The sequence below is a fragment of the Sciurus carolinensis genome, chromosome 1 (assembly GCF_902686445.1).
Source record: "Sciurus carolinensis chromosome 1, mSciCar1.2, whole genome shotgun sequence".
Lineage (NCBI taxonomy): Eukaryota > Metazoa > Chordata > Mammalia > Rodentia > Sciuridae > Sciurus > Sciurus carolinensis.
Genome location: NC_062213.1, coordinates 39914868 through 39933701, shown reverse-complemented (window position 1 = coordinate 39933701; position 18834 = coordinate 39914868). Strand labels below are relative to the sequence as shown.

Here is an 18834-nt window from a genome sequence, read left to right as displayed (position 1 = left end):
TCAGCAACTTAGTGAGACCCTGATTCAAATAAGTACTCCACACTAAAAAAATAAAACAAAAACCTAAAACAACAAAAACTGTTTTATGAAACAGAAAACTACTAGATGCCTTTGAAATAAGAATTAAAATTGGTAATCATGGGCTGGGGTAGAGCCCTGCCTAGCATGTGTGAGGCACTGGGTTCAATCCTCAGCACCACATAAAATAATAAATAAATAAATAAATAAATAAAGGTAATGTGTACATCTATAACTGAAAATATAAAAAAATAGGTAAATTATCCACAGGTATAGGTATATAAAAATATGGTGACAAAGTAAATAAAAATACAAAAGAGAATACCTTTAAGATCAAAGATGTTGGCACCTTCTTTTATAATAAGCATAATGATGTTTATATCCTCTATAATAGCCATTAACTTTTTCTCTTAAATTGTGGTAAAATACACATATAAAATTTACCATTTTACAGATTTTTAAATGTCTAGTTCAATGGCATTAAGTACATTCACAATGTTATACAACCAATCACCACAACACATTTCCAGAATGTTTTCATCATTTCATTCAGAAATTGCATACCCACTAAACGAAAATTCCTCATTCCCCACTTTCCCCAATGCCTGGTACCACACTTTTTTCCCCTATGAATTGCCTCTTCTAGATACCTCATATAAGTAGAGTCATACAATATATACTCTTTGGTGTCTGGCTAATTTCACTTAGCATATTGATTTCAAGATTAATCCATGCAATACCATGTGTTAGAACTTCATTAAGGCTAAATGATATTCTATTCTATGTATCTCAAACATTTTATTTTCCCATTCATTTGTTGATGGTTGTTTGGGTTGTTTATAACTTTTAGCTACTGTGAATAATGTTGCAATGAACTCTGGTATACAAGTATCTGTGTGAGTCCCTGCTTTCAATATTCTTGGGTGTATATTCAATACAGTGCTGGTAACTTTCTGTTTCATTTTTTGAGGAATCACCAAATTGTTTTCCACAGTACTTTTACATTTCCACCAGTAATGCATAAGTGTTTTAGTCAGCTTTTTCACCACTGTGACCAAAAGACCTGACAAAAACAATGTAGAGAAGGAAAGTTTATTTAGGGCTCACAGTTTCAGAGGTCTCAGTTCACAGATGACCAACTCCATTGCTCTGGGCACAAAGTGAGGCAAAACATCAAGGTGCAAGGGTATGGCAGAGGAAGGCAGCTCAGGACATGGCACCAGAAAGGAGAGAGAACTCTTGCTCACCAGGGACAAAATGTGTACCCCAAGGCACACCCCCAATGACCCACCTTCTTCAGCCACACCCTACCTATCTACAGTTACTAACCAATTAATCCCTGCTAGGGAATTAATGCACTGATTAGGTCAAAATGCTCATAAACCAATCATTTCACTTCTAAACTTCCTTGCACTGTCTCACACATGAGCTTCTGGGGGACACTTCATCTAAACCATAACACTAGATTTCCAGTTTCTCTACATCTTTGACAACACATTATTTTTCATTTTAAAAAATAACAGTCATCTTAATGAATATGAAGTGAAATCTCACTGTGGTTTGGTTTGTATTTCCTTTATCTGCAATGATGCTGAGTCATCTTTCACATACTTAGTGGTCGTTTGTATATATCTTCTTTGGAGAAATGTCTACTCAAGTCTTTTGCCCATTTTTTTTAAAATAAAGTTTGTTTTTTGTCATTGTAGAGTTGTCATATATTCTGAAATTATTGAATTATATATTCTAGATATTAATCTCTTATCAGATAAATGATTTGCAAATATTTTACTCTCATTCTGTGGGTAGTTTTCACTCTGTTGTAAGTCTTGATGCACAAAAGTTTTTAATTTTAATGGAGTCTATTTTATCTGTTTTTCTTTTCTTGCCTGTGCTTTTGTCATGTTCCAGCCATAATCTTTTAAATATTTCACAGGAAAAAAAACAAGTCTATAATAGGTATGAACAAAAAATCTTCCATAAAATATTCACCAAAAGATGTATCAGAATAGGGTGGTAAAAGTAAACTAATAAATCCATTTGAGATATTAAAGAATCTGCAATTTGAAAAAGAAAAAGAAAAAAGAAAAACTTGATCAGGCACTGAAATTCATTTATATCTATTCCACTTCTAAAAATACAAGCAAAATCTAGTTCTGGCAGAGGTCAAAATGCAAATGAGGAGAATAGGAACTTCAGTGCTGTGTGTCAGCAACTTAAGTGATTTGAGGCAACAGCTGAACAGTGTGTGATAGCCCTCCTCTTCCTAAACCTACATGATAAGCTTGGATACTAGATATTAAAAGTTTTTTGCTCTTCTTTCATGGTCCTCCCTCTTTTAGAAGACCTCTTCATTCTCATGATTTCAATTATCTAATATATCTCTACTACTTTCATGACATCTAAAACAATATTTTCGCTCACTCTTTGCTTTTTCTTGGCCACTGTGGTGCATGTGCCTGATTCTGTTCTTCACCATATCTTCTCACAAGACTCTCGGGATCAAGTGATTTCTGTCCAAGAAACAAAAGCAAAATTGTCCCATTTCCAATGGATTTGAATGAAAAAGGAGACACTAGAGGAGAATCAAGCTGGGTCTATAAGGTATCATACCATGAAATGTCACACATATTTATGCTGCATCTGGATTATGATCACCTCATCACATCAAGCTACAAATGTCACCGCTGGATAGTGGGTATATTTAGCTGCAGATCCTGAAACCAGTGCTATAGTACTGGTTTGGTTGGTTCAGTAATAAATATGTGGAGTTTAAAAAATACCTCCACATTCTCAAACTGAATATTATTCCATTTCTCTATTCCCTTTTATTTGCCTCACTTCCTAACAGTTACCACTACAAAACACAATAATTTTCACTAGCTTCACAATTTGATATCTTCTTACATTCATTCTATTTTATTTCTATATTCAGTTCTCTTTAACTTTTATCTCTTCTCTTCCATTTCCATGGCAAGTGGTATATGCACCATTGCCCTATACCTGGGTTACTGCAAGTAATACCTCCTGACTGAAGACGCTTCCATCTAACCTTCTACAATCAGGCAGATGTTAGTTCAAATCTCATCTCAAATCACTTGCTAGCCATCAGATCTTTTGATAAACTATTTAAATTCTCTAAACTTTAGATTCTTCCATTGGTGTTATGATGACTAAATGAAAAAAGGTATGCAAAATGTCTACGTGCTACCTGGAATAAAGTAGTTTCATACCCTCTTCAAAGTACACAGCACTACACAAATCTTTCCTGAATACTATTTGTATCAATAATATTCTACTGAATAATCTATAATGACTCCTAGTCCTTGTCTACAATAAAGCTAAATATTTCTGCCTAGGTTTTAATGTTCTATTTTTATCTCATTCTACCTCACCAATCTTATTTTCCCATTATTCATATATCCCCCTTTACAGGCAGGCTGACTTTGAATCCTCCTATATATCATAATCCCATGTGATGCTCTATTCATTAAGACTTCCTCTTCAATCGTGTCCTCTTTACCCAGAATGTCCTTCCCTCTAACCATTTAACAAAATCTACTGGTCATATATATATATTACCTCAACAGCTAATGCAGTTTTTGCTAGTTTTCTTCTTCTCCAAGCTTCTGCAGAACTTACAACATGCACCACATACTTTTGCATTTAAATTTATGATCTCTTGTTTTATAAAATGTTTTAAAAATGTCAGTACCATATGAACATAATGTCTTACAATACTTCTCAATCCACTAAAGTGTTTCGTTCTATATTCATACAGTAAGCATTCAATATATATTTATTTTTTAAAGAATCTTTCTAGTTGGAAAGAAGTTAGTTCTACCCCTCAATTCATATTTGAAAAACTAAGGGACACAGAAAATAAGAGACTTCCCTAAGGTCACACACACTTAAAAGTAGTGCTGGAACTAAGAAAGAAGTTCTTGGGGCTAGGGATATAGCTCAGTTGGTAGAATGCCTGCCTTGCATGCTCAGGACCCTGGGTTTAATCCCCAGCACCACAAAATAATAATAATTTCTTAGCCTATTATTCCACCACATACATATACCTTACTTACATTTAAATTTTTACCTGCTTTGAGGGTTTAGGTTAGGGGTACTGGTTTATAATGTTAACAGCTTATGTTAACAGCACCTATTCTCAGAGTCCTATACAAATTATTCAGTCCATCCTACTCCAGGTCACCATCTTCTCTCATTTGGACTATTAAAATACCCTCCTGTTTTTACCGTTCCCATTCTTGCCTCTCTTAGCTTCGCATACAACAGGCAGATCAAGCCTTTTGAAATACAAATCTCATCATATTATTCTCACTGCAAATTCTGCATTTGGCCTTCCATTACATTTAGAATATAATCCAAAATCTTTATCATGGCCAAATGTGATCTGGCCTAGTAACATCTGCCAATCCCATCTCCTATCACATTCCTTCTTGCTCACCAAGCTACAGTCACTGGCCTCCTTGCTATTTCTTGATCAAGCAAAGCATGTTCCTCTTTGAGTCTTTAAATTGGCTCATCTCTCAGACTGAAATGCTTTTCTACAAGACAGTTTGATAAATTATTTAACTGGGGTATCTACCTGTTATCACTTCCTCGGTGAGGATTTTTGTGACTACCAATTTAAACTGAAGCCTCCATCATTCTCTGTTCTTTTATTCTACATTTTTCACAGTCTGTACCTTGCCTTGTCTACCTCTAGAACTTAAGTTTGATGAAGGCAAGAGAATTTTTCAAAATTTTGAATTCCCACTGCTAAAATACCTAGTACATAGTAGACACTTGACAAATATTTATTTAATGAATGAATCAATTTGTATTTTAACTTATTAATACCTTCAATGAGTACTTATCACACATTTGTAATATCTCAAGTAGTAAACAAGGCATTGGAGATACAGAGATGAGTTAAGACAGTTTTGTTTCCACTTTGTTTTTTATGTAGTTTAAGTCAAGGAGAAATTTTCTGGCATGTGAACAATAAACTACAGGATAATTTTTTTAAGTGCTATAAGAAGAGTGTTGACAGTACAATGGAAATCCAACAATATAGTCTCTAATTTTGCCTTTAAAAAGTGAAGGTCTCACAAAGAAGACTGCCCTGGAGTTGTTATTTTTTTCCTTAAAGACATTTTTAAATTTTTTGATTCACATCTAATAAGTACAAATTTGTGGAGCATAGCATGGTATTTCAATACATTTATACAATATGTACTAGTAATCAGGGTAATTACTATTTCCATCTCCTTATCATTACTATGGTTTTTGGATATTTGAGCTTTTCTCTTTTAGTTAGTAAACATATAAACATAGATTTGGGTGGAGTATTTTATATTACAACTACTTTTTATATCAAAATGACACTCAGATAGTTTCTCAGCTCACCATCCCAAAATTGAATTAGGTGTCACAGATTCCTGTAGTACCCTAGTGTTTGGGTTGCTCATATACTTATTACACCATGCTATAATTGTCTATATACTTGACTTGTCTCAATTCCCCACTAGATCTAAAATATGTAAGAGCAGTAATCATATTTTTAAAAGTTATTCCTGATAACCAGTTCAAAGTATTGCTCTTATTATGTATTTACTGAATGAATGCTCAGTTTTTCATTATGAAGTAGTCCTGAAGCACAGAACTAACAACAACGTTGTGAGGTTCTACTGATACTATTTTATTTAACTTATTACTATAAACATAGTGTGACTATTGAAGAAACATTGGGAAGAGAATGCTACTAACTAAAATTATTTGGTTGATCATTTAATAATGATAAACTCAGTTATCATCAATGAGTTAAAGCACTTGATTAAAGCACTACATTTTTATAGGCTACCCCCATTTAATTCTCTTATTAACCCACTAAGGTATTATTCTCTCTCTTGTACCAATGATAAATCTGAGGCTCAATTAGGTTTACAAATTTGCTCAAAGTTGTATAACAAATAAGAAGAGAAGAATTCTAAAAAGGTCTATCTGATGCTAAACCTCAAAATCTAACTTCCAATTGTGTAAGGTATTAAAATATCAATAACATTTTCAAGTCCAATTTCACTTATATTACATGTTTCCTAGAGCATCTTTCATTTTGCTAAATTAAGAGATGAAGAAAGTTACATACACAAATGATGGATTTGCACCTGGTCAGTTCATTTTTTTTTAAGTTGGGGTTTATTCTTTCTAATACTCTGCCTCAAGGACACAGACAAAAGCTGATTTTCTATCACTTCCTTTTAAAAATCTACTTCTTTAATATTTTATCATGGTTGCAACCTGTTTATTCCCAAAACATTCAATCTATTTTTATATGAGTCATTTGTCTCTTATTCCTGTGAGATTTAATGCTGTGACCAGTAGAAATATAAAAGCCAGTTGGTATAAAATAGGATTTTTAGTCTTCCTATAGTCTATGTTGGAGTTGAATCTACAAAAGAATAACGAAGTTTGTGCCTCTGAATTCATACAACTGTCTTAGATGATCTATAAAATTGTAAAAACACTGATCAAGTTTGGAAGGGATGTTCCTTACTCAGATTATTTTCATATATATAATTACTTTGCTAAAGAATGACAATATGATTTACAAACTGACATCTAAAAATAGCAATGAACACTCAATCCGCTAACAAAAGGGTGGTACATAAACAGTAATCAAAGAAGTACAAATGAAATGAGAACTAATTTATTATGAAATTAGAAAATTCAAACACTAATAACTTGGTGATGGTGGTGAAAACTTTTCAGCAACACTTTCTTTTTTTAAAAAAATCATTACTTCTGAACTTATTCTTGATATTTTAGAGCACTATTAAAATTTTATTTGATGCTTTTATATTTTTATTACAGAAAAATTAAAATGTTTTTTTCAAAATTACACTTTACTTATAGTCTGTTATTCCTTAGGTGAAGAAAAGCAGAAGAAAAACATGTTGATATTTTATAGAAAAAGGTCTGCAGAACAGATGCTTCCCCACTGCAGAAAGCAGCCAATTTCAGTAAGGAATACAATAGCATTTTCAATCAGTGGCCATCATGTGCCAGGAATGCAAAACAGAGTACTGATGATAATCCAAGCTCATGAATCATAAAATCCACATGGAATACAAATATTTGAAAACATTATTAGGAAATCCTACTCCATTGCTAAGACAGATTTATGCTATAACAGTCTAAGAAATAATCAGAGACTTTTGCATTAGGTATCTTCACATATGCCATACCTACTGCCTTAAATATTCAGCAAATAAATGAATGATTTCAAGGCTATTTACTCAAACATTCTTAAAAGGATCTGTCATCTATAATACTACTGAAATATTTAGGCTGCTCCTCCTCTGCTCTTTAGGTATATAGATATACTAATTGAGAAACATTTAAATCATTTTCTCTTCTTGAATGATATGAAATAATTCTTTATTGCAAATGAAGTCACATAACAGTACAGTATCACTTTTACAGCAGAGATCATAATGACTTTCATTCAGATGGACAATGCTAATGAGTATGCATTTTACTTCAACATGAAAAAAATTGTTCTTCAGGAATAAAATGAGCATGTAAAATTTATATTTTAATACCTCTTAAAGAGGCTAATGAAACAGCAAACAATGTAGCAAATATATATAAATGCATGACTGAGCTTTCAAGATAGTAAGGGAGATCCCCAAGTGCCCAGAACATATACAGCTATGATAGTAAGATAAATCTGATCTTAGGGCTGCCCCTAAGGGGCATTGCCATAATGGGAATGAAAGATTCTGGTTAACTAAGGTTTATAATTTGGTAGATAAATAGGAAAAGAAGTCCCTGGGTTCTCTTCAAAGTAAAACTGGAACCCCCTGCATAAAATCAGGAATTTTGATGTTCTATATCCATAGTGGAAGGGTAAATGAGGAAAGATTTAACCACAGGCAAAGGAGATGACAATTACCTGAGTTAAGGGTAAGGGTGAGGATAAGCAAGCCCTCCTTTAGAATTTACAACCATGTGTTTGGCTTTCAATTTCACATTACCCACTTGTTTTGCAGAACTTCATACTCAGAAAGTAACTTACTGCAGTCTTAGTATAGTAGCACCCCAGATGCCTGATAGAAACAAATGCAAATACATCCTAGAGGAAATCATTTATATTCAACCCTCAAGCCAGAACTGACATTATTTTTTGAGATAAAATACAGATAAACAAAAACCCACAATCCCAAAGATAAATACATGAATAAACACGCTACTGAGAATGACAAAAAATAATGAACAAGAGAATTAGGACACACCCTTAGAATTAAGTTAGGGCCCTTATAAAGTTGGATCATAGTATAAAAATAGATGAGTAGGCACAAATGTAGAAATATCCTGGCTAGAATGAAAAGCAATAAGGGATTGCCTATAGTTTACAAAATGCTTTAAACAGCAGACACCTAAATAAGTTGCTTGTCAGAGAAGTGATAGGAAATATGGAAATTAAAGGATGAACTGGTGAAAAACAAGACTGAAAAAAGAGATTGGAATCGGAAAGCTATTACTGAAAGCTGAGCATGGCGGCACAAGCCTGTAATCCCAGCCTTTGGGAGGCTGAGGCAGGAGATGGCAAGTTCAAAGTCAGCCTGAACAACTCAGTGAGACTCTGTCTCTAAATAAAATATTTTAAAAGGGCTGGAGATGTGGCTCAGTGGTTAAGTGTACCTGGGTTCAATTCCTAGTACCCCCCCTCCCTCCACTTCCAAAAACAGATATTACTGAAATCCAGATTTCAGGTTAATTAGAACCTATACTAAAAAGTGTCCTACAGCAACAGAAGTGCTAAGTTAAATCCGAATAAAATCATGAAAAAAAAAAAAAACCCAACATATTCTAGAAATTTTCTAACAGTCAAACATAATGGATCAAAAATAATTATAATATTCTGGACCAAGAGACCAAATAGATTCTAAAGAGAAGCTATTAAAGATTCTTATTTAAATAAATAAAGACAAAATAAAATAGATGATGCTGATTTTTAAAACCAAAATATGACTTAATGGACTTCTCCAATTCAGCACATGATGAAGGAAACAAAACTAACTGTTTATTTATGGTGAATGAGTCAACTAAGAAGTCAGCAAAGGATGTGCCGTGCAACTTCAAGGAGATGTGCATAAAACAGGAAAGCTATGGCAGAAATCTTTCACTCCATTCCCTGTACATAACTGAATTTGGCGGCTGGTGATTACTTAAAACTAACACACTAACCTTGTGCTAATCATGACTTGAGTTAGAAAAGGCAAAAAAAAAAAACCAAAGGCCTCTTTTATATTTGCCTTAAGGTCTCCAATCATGGAAGAGTTCTATTAAATCTTCTCATACAGCAACCTGAAACTACTTAAGTGACCCAACTGAGCATATGCGCAAATTCCACTTCCAAATACAGTTACAGACTGCACTTACTCCACTGTCTTTGTTGTAACACACAAGGTTGTATCTGTTTGTTCTTTCAGTGAAAAGAACCAGAGTAGGATCAACTGGTTGAATCTGGTCTCATTAATACCATGCTTAACCTAAATGGGATAAGAACTACTGAGAAAACAAAAAATGTTCTCTCTCACACAGCAGCCTGTAAGCACAACTTCCATGTCTGACAGGCAAAAAAAAAAGAGTAACAAACAGATATTCAACCACTTAAAATGACTAAGATTTTCAGTGTCTAAAAAATCGGCACAAAGAATGAAGTTTCTCTCCACTGCTATAAGTAGGTGGTCCATCCATTCACTACAAAGTCAGTATATAGATTATACAGCTGCCGTCTTTGACATACCTGTCCTTGACAAACAGAAATTTCATGGATCCTAACTTTTTGCATGTTCACAGGCATGTTTTAAAGTTACTTCAAAGCATTTAGTATCTCCAAAAGTCATAAAAGACTTGTTCATCAGTACAACAAGCCTAAATGGTGAGAAGGCTTATGGGCAGGACTTCAGAGGCACCATGATGCAAGACTGAACAAGTTCTTGGCATCATACTAAAAGTTTCCAAACAAAAGATTATCTTCCATTCCCTATGCACAATACAGATGTACAACAGAGTAAATTAAGAGTAAAAGCAATCTCAACCATGACTTTTATTTTTTTTCTCCAAGCCAAAAGCATGTCAAAAGATTAACAAAATATAAAGGAGACTGTAAATCAAATATTTTAGAATAAATGTAACACCTTTAAAAACTATCGTGTTGTTACAAGCAGTTCACTAAAATTCCACAAGAGGGCACCAAAGACAAAAGACTAAATTCCATTAACTGGAGATTCAAATAGGTTCATAAAATAGGTCAACATATTTACTAATATACTATCAATATTTTCAGAACCAAACTGGTAAACACTTATATTTTTAAATTTGAGATAGTTAAAAATACTGTAACTACTTTCATGTCATATTTTGTAAAAAGTAGTTGTATTTTATAAAAGCAATATTTAAGGTCAATGGATATCATCTACATTTGGGAATTTCCACAATGACTTGCATATAATAGCAAAGTTCAATGAATAGCTATTGAGTCCATAAAAGTAATAAAAGGATACAACAGGAAATAAATTTTCATAAAACTTTATCATTGCATTATAAATTGTTTTTATATAAAGACTTCTGACTGTATCTCACGTTCCTATAAAAAATATATTTAAGTGCTAATTCGTCTTGAAAAGAATTTTTTTCTTCACTCTTTTCTGTTCCTTTATGATGGTGTTAAAGAGCAAACAGAAACTTTAATACACATTTAACAAAAGAATCATTGCTTGCATAAATTTAAAAATGATACTATTAGTGATTTTAAGAAATCAACCTGAAAAACATACAGTTCAAAAGAAGACTGCTTGAAACACACTAAAATAATAGTATTAATTTTAACATGCAGTTTAGATTACTGAAACTTCTGATACAAAAGAAATTTGGGGGCAGATGATGATAAGCTAAGTAAAAAATGACCACCCCCCACAACCCAAATATTTATCATATAATTGACTTAAGCATTGCTGGAGAAACCCCTCATGTACAAGCATTTATATACCTTATTAACTTTTAAGTGTACATACAAGTTGAGTATTCCTTATCTGAAATGCCTGGCACCAGAAGTGTTTCAGATTCCTTCAGATTTTAGGATATTTACATATATTTACATATGAGGTATCTTAGGAGATACAAGTCTAAACATAAAATTGTTTTACATCTCCTTACATACATGGCCTGAAGGTAATTTCATGCAATATTTTTAGTGTACCTGCATTTTCACTGAAACCCATTACATGAGGTCAAATACGGAATTTATCACTTCTGGTGTCATGTCAGTGTTAGAAAGATTTCATATCTCAGAGCATTTAAGATTTCAGATTTTCAGATTAGGGATGTTCAACATGTACATTCTGTGATGATAATTTTGTAGTACTTTCCAAAACAACAGGGAATAAAAAAGTCGGGTAAAACCTACTATAAAGCAGTTTGTATATATGTAGTTTCAGTATTTACCAATTAAATATATTCATAATAAATACTTTGTGCCAGTCAGTGTGCTAAGATATGCCTTTTGTCCTTGAGAAAAATATACTTTAATGAAGTAAGTGAGAAACTAGACAAATACAACAATATAAATATTCTCGTAGAGCTAAATAAAGTATACCATTGGACCATACAGGAGCACGTGACCAGCTGAGGCAAGAAGAGCACCAAGAAAGTTTCGCTCTTCCCAGAGATAGCAATGGCTAACATGTCCAAGCAAAAGCAGCAACGTAGGTTTTTCTTTAAATACTTTTGAGCAATCCTACCTGTGTAATCATGGTTTAACTGCCAACTATAGAAAGCACTGATTCCCAAATTGCTTGAGTTCTCTCTTGGGATTCAGATCTACACATCCAACCCCCTGCTACACAAAATGACTAGGATGAGCTCCCAATTAAGTAGGTGCTGAAGTATTCTCATCTTACCCAGAAAGTCATCATGAAGACAGTATTGCTGGAGAATATTTCAGCCCCAATATAGAGTGAAAAAAAACAAAGGCTTTGACTGTTCTTTCAAAAAAAAGTCTGTTAAGAATGATTTGTCTTTTTCTGTAAAGTTTTTCAATGGTCAAAAGATAAATACATTCTTAGAATAAGGAGAAAGGCCCCAGAAAGTGGATAATGTGGCTGGACTGACAAGACACGCAGAAAAAGGATCTTTTTTGAAGGAGGTGAAAAGTTAGAAAACAAAAAGTAAAAAAACAATTTCTGCATATCTCAATCACAGTACTTGTTATACTGCACTTGGGCTATCAACAGTTTACTTGTTGTCTCACTCACTAGCCTACAATAATATCTTTACAGATAAACACCATGTCTGATGTTCTATATCAATATTTATGAATGGAAAAAAAGACATCCTCTGAAACAGAAAAAGAAATGCACTCAGAGTTGGATGTGGTGGTATACCCTGTAGTCCTAGCTACTTGGTAGGTGAAGTGAGGCCTGAGGATTCCTTGACCCTAGATTTTCAAGACCAGCCTGGGTAACACAGCAAGACCCCATCTTGACAACAACAACAAAAATAAATAAGTATAAAAGAAAGAAAGAAAGAAAGAAAGAAAGAAAGAAAGAAAGAAAGAAAGAAAGAAAGAAAGAAAGAAAGAAAAGAAAAAAGGAATGTATGGAGCGTACAAAACATATTAAGAATTAAAGAAAATGTACATCCATTTAATATAATAAATAAATGTTATAAAGACCAGACAGAAATATCTCTATTCACAGATGACATAATTATCTATGTAGAAAATTTTCAAAAATGTACCCAAAAACTCTTGATGGATTGGTTGGCAGAATACTTACCCAGCACATGCAAGAACCTGGGTTTGATCCTGAATACTACCAAAAAAAGAACAACAACAACAACAACAAAAATCACACACACACACACAAAAACAACACCACTCCTAGAAGTTATACGTGAGTATGGCAAGGACACAGGACATAAGGACAAGTATGCAAATTCAACTGCCTTCCTATATGCCAGCAATAAACAACTAGAATAAGAAAAATTTTTAAATCTTTTTCAATAACATCAGGAAGAAAATATGACACATTTGGGTCTTAACATATAAAAATATGTACAGAATCTGTGCGTGTTAAGAAATAAATGATGATATAAATAGTCATTACAAGTTAATGGATTAGAACGGATTTCTTTTATATTAATGGACAGATTCAGTTCCATCCAATAAAAATTCCAGTAAGCTAATTTGTAAATGTTGATAAAATGATCCTAAAGATCATGTGGAAAGGCAAAAGGCCTAGGACAGTCAACACAAAACTGTACTGAATACAAAAAATAAAGTTCATAGACTCACATTATCAATTCTTAAAATTTCTATAACGCTACAGTAATCAAGATGGCAGTAATAATATCAGCAAAAGGATGTTGACTCATATATCAATTATATACCAGTGGAACAGAATAAAGAGCTCAGACTCAGATCACAAAGATGTGGTCTGATTTTTGAAAAATGAACAGAGGCAACTCAATGGAGAAAGGATAGTCTTTTAAACAAATGATACTGGAATGAGTGGATAGTTATATGCCAAAACAGACAAAAACAACAAAAAAACCCAACCTAGAAACAGACTTTAAAGCTTTCCCCAAAAGTTTCACAGAACTTAATATAACATGCAAAACCATTAAATTTTCATGAGAAAACACATGAAAAAATAAAAAAATTTGTGTATCTTGAACTTTGTGTTGAGTTTACAGGCACCTAAAATATGACCCATGGGTGAAAAGTTTATAAGGTGACTTAACATTAAAATCTGCTCTGTAAGAGACACTGTTAAAAAAATAAATAAGACAAAACACATAATGGAAGAAAATACTGGTAAAACACATACTTTGGAAAAATACACAGAAAACTTGAAAATCAGCAATATGAAAACACCACCATGTCATTCTAAAAATGTGGAAAAGTACTAAACAGACACTTTACCAAAGAAGATATATGAACAGTACATAAGCGCAGAGAAGATGCCCAACATCTTTATCATTATGGAATTGCAAATTAAAAAGGAAATACCACTAAATACCTATTACAATGGTTAAAATGTGAAAAACTGACACTATGAATTGCTAGCATATATTAACAGAAACTCTTGTTGATTGCTGGTGGGAAAATAAAATGGTATGATTTTAGAGTTTGGCAGTATCTTACAAAGCTAAATACACTATAAGATCCAGCACATTTCAGTCCTAGGTATTTACCAAACTGACTTGAAAACTTACATCTACATGAAAGCCAGCATTGTAAATGTTCTTAGCAGCTTTATACATAATTGCCCCAAACTAGTAAGGAACTAAGATGTCCTTCCAATAGGCTAATGGATAAAGAGTGATAACATGCATCAAATAATCCTATTTAGTGATAAGGTGAGATTAAGCCACAAAAAGAAATTGATGAATCAATGATGTATATTGTTAAGTGAAAGAAGCCAGACTGAAAAAATGCTGCATAGTGTACAATTCAAATTATAGCTATTATAGAAAAGGCAAAACTAGGAACTATAAACAGATCAGCAGTTGCACAGTTTAGGGGTTGGAGAGCACTGAATAGTATTCTTTTAGGTTGGTGAAATCTTTGTTTGATACTGTAATAATGGATACAAATCACCATATACTTCATAGAACTTAATAAAGAGTGAACCTTCATATAAACATATTTTTACAAAATCATTTAGGAGATCAGGGGGAAAAAATCTTTGTTATACATGTATAAAAGAACTTCACTGAAGGGTGAGGGGAGAAAAGGTATAACCTTAAGTAATTCTGGAAGTGAGTGAAATCTATAAAACCAAAGACAAAAGGAATCGTACACAGGCACTGTAGTCAATAACATTGTTTCCAATGTGGAATAATTGGAATAATATGGGATAATGACTGAAGTCACTATACATGTACTGGAAGTGAAAAACTCAGTGAATGAATGATGGATGGTGGGAGTTGGGTTTCTCAACACTGGGGTAGTAGGTTATAAGTAAGCAAGGGAAAACAGCTAGAACAATCCATGTGGTAAAAAAGTCAGAGACATCAAATGAACTCATATTAAATTTAATATAGATACAGTTGGATACATATACACATGTGTGCATACACACACACACACATATAATTATGATTTGTATATATTCACAGCTTAGTACACATATACATATCTTGCTTTATTAACTAAGAGAGCATAGAAACAACAACTGTCCAAAGCAAACACACAGAGTTCTTCTTTGTTTACAATACTATCCTGCAGTAAAAAGAACTGAGCTCCATATTCTAGATCTTTAAACTCTTATATGATAGGGACAATTCATGTAGATTTGCTTTATACTACTGACAATATACTATAAAAGCTCCTTAGTAACACTAAAGTATTGTAAATTTGTACAGCATAGAAAATTGGTTAATACACACTTTTTAAAAGGTATATTTCCCATAGGTAATTCAGATATTTATAGTAAATATGAACAAATATAGATATGTTATTTAATTAACTCAGAGTAAAGATCTGGGAATGTGCTCCAGAAAACAAATTCTTTCTTACTATGTAATACAGATGACCTAGCACACCAATAGTATATCACTGCTGGGAAAAGCTCCCCCTGCTGCCCTGGCCAAAAAAAAAAGAGATGTTTGTCACACTTAGCAATGCTTAAACTAACACAAAAACTTTGATACTGGGATTAGCCTGTTAAAGAAATCTGTTTGCAATTTGTTTTATTTTAAATATCTGCACAATTACCCTAGGACCTATTAAAACATGTCAATTTAAGATGTATTCTAATCAATGAGAAAATGCTTTTCCATAAGAACAAAAATCAAATTCATAAGACACTTTTCCAATAATGTTCCAAATCTTTCTAGAATAAAAAATATTTAAGGAGGTTTGTTTATAGTAGTTACACAGGGCACAGGAATACAGCACTAAAATTTAAAAACCAACATATTTTGAGATGGTTATCATGTACTGTTTCCTTTACAAAAGTTACACTGAAGTTAATGGAAATGTCAATTTAATTTTAGGTCATTAACTTTCCTTCAACTCTTAAGTTAAACTATATAGAAGAAAATTAAAATTGGAAAAATGTTAAACAGATAATGGAATAACCCATAAACTCTCTGAAAATTGCACTTACTCAGAATGGAAAAATCAGGATCCACAATTGGTCCATATATTAAGATTGAATATCAAATATAAATGATCTCTTATAATACAGAAATTCAATATGGTAAATTTCACAATTCTGGAATTTTGAAATCAGGGAAAGAATGTGACATACATTTTCTCAAAATTTAGCTTTATAAAATTCTTCAATGGTCCAATGTCAAAAGTGTTCTGCGTTATATTAGCCCAATTACTGGATAAGGACTAATCCAGGGTCTGGACTAGATGTAGCTACAATAAAGTCCACCAAAGAACATAGGTCCTCTGGGCTAAATATTAATGCAAAAGCAAAACTTGGCAACACAGATCTCCCACCATGCTGAAAAAAAGCCTTTGATTTTTGAAATAAATATGAAAATGAAAAAAATGAAAAATGGAAAAAATAGGACAAAGGAATGAGGGAAAATGCATTGAAAACAAACAAGATACTAAAATGTTAATCCAAAAAGACAACTAATACACAGTACCATAACAAAGCAGGTATTAAAAAATTAATTTCCCAAGTACAAGCAAATTAAAAAAAAAAAAAAAGCAGCAAGTGTCATGGCCAAAGGTAACCTCGATGAGCTGCAAATGGAAAGTTAAGAGGTTACAAAGCAACAATCTTGACTTCATAGATAGAGATGAACGGGAAGAGAAGACAGTAGACAAAGGATATCCAAAAATCTAGAAGCTAGGAAAATTTTTTAATGTTATAAAGCTGGTAAATATTTAAACACTAGCTAACTCAATAGACCAAAAGCACCTGAAACTTAGGGTTGCAAGCTGAGAAATCACAAGAACTAAGCAAAGTCAAGCCAAAAGAAGTGAACCTTAACATCTTTTACAGCAAGATTTATTAGTCAACAAGTTCTGTTCTTCCACACTTAACTTCCAGAAGGTAATTTTAGACCTTCTCTCAAATATAATTGCTAAACATCTGAAGAAGTCCATAAAGTAAAAAGTTGGAGATCAAAATAAATATAAAGGCAAGAGAGAAAAGGCAGGGAGTAAAGAAAAATTCAGAATGATTATGACAATGTAACAACGAAGAGGAGGAAGAGGATATATTGGAAATTAAATAATCCATAGCATATGGAAAAATATAGAAAAGTTAGAATATAAACTGGGGGGACCTGCCAGAAAACAAAGAGAGAAAAAGAACGGGGGGTGGGGAAGGGAGCATAGAGAGATGAGATCATTAAAAGATTAATCTAAGAGGTTCAACAACCAAATAAAAGGAGTTGCAGAAGGAGAGAAACAGAAAGAAAAAAAAAAGAGTTGGTGAAAATTATCAAGAAAAAAATTACACAAAACTGACTGGTAATTCCAGATTGAAAAAGCTAAAAGATACTCCACACAATGAATTTGAAAAAGAGGTCCATAAAGGCACATTACAAATAGAAGGAAGAATGTGAAGATCCATACATTCAAAGGATAGGCTTCTGTCCTTCCATCAGCATTATTGCTGCAAGCAAAGAGAGCAAGGTCTTCAAAATTGGAAGGGAACATTATTTCTAATCCAGAATTTTATACTCAAATAATCAAGAGTAAAGATTTTAAAAAACAGTCATATATGCAAGGCCTGAAAAAAAGTTAATATAAGAAGAGACTACCAGGAAATAATGGCACAACAAAATACCTAAGTTAAACAAGAAAGCCAAAGACAAAATCCAGGCAGCACAGATCAATTACAAAGAGGAAGAAAAGGAAATTCTCATAATAATGTTGAGGGGAAATCTAAGGTTAACAGCTGTACAGTACTCCAAAAGAGCAATGAGTTCAGATGACAGTGAGAGAAGGAATAAGTCAAGAAAAAAGTAAGATACTAATAAATTGCTTGTACTTGGATTTACACAGAAGAGTTTACAGTTCCTGAAGAGAGTCTGGGAATATACCACTTGAGAACAAATTATTGATAGGTACACAGAAAGCTAACAAGAATAGTAAAAGAAACTGATACAATTATTAGTTCCAGAAAACATGAAATACACATTATCATTATATACTACAATGTTTATGAACAGAATTTACATAGTCATAGCAATGGAAACAGCAAGTAGGAATTTTTCTCAAGTGTGACTTAATTACCCAGGAAAAAATAAGAAATAACAAGCAATCAATTCTATTCAAAGATTTTGATTTGTGGTTAATAATTTCCACAAATATAAATATTTCCCTACTAAATCTAATGTACTTTTCAAGAAGCAAAGAAATAGGAATAAATAAATTTTGTTTATTCAATTTATTTTTTTACAGTTTAAAGGTACATTTATAAAAATTTCTACCCACTCTTTCAAACACATTTGGCCACTTAAAATTTGTTTTTAAAAGTTTGAAAAAGAAATCTTGAGTCTGTTCGTGCCTGATCAATGCCATTGTTTTAGTGGTTCTTAGATAGCAAAACAAGCAGCAATAACAATTACCATCAAAGAAACTAGAAATTAAACAAAAAACAAAAAACAAAAACAAAACCTGGCCAAAATGTTATAGTAAAGCAGTAGTGGCAGTACAAGTAGTAGCATTAAAAGAAACAAAAGCTAAACATTGAATATGCTATGTGTAAAACACTGTTCTGAGTGCTTATAGATATAAAATCATTATATCCTCTTAATTCTATTATAGATGGT

At 32.7% G+C, this 18834-nt stretch overlaps 1 protein-coding gene across 1 annotated transcript in view; it reads right to left on the bottom strand.

Annotated features, from left to right (window-relative positions):
* The window catches only part of Stk3 (serine/threonine kinase 3), a 315784-nt gene that overhangs the window by 88415 nt on the left and 208535 nt on the right, over nucleotides 1–18834 (bottom strand).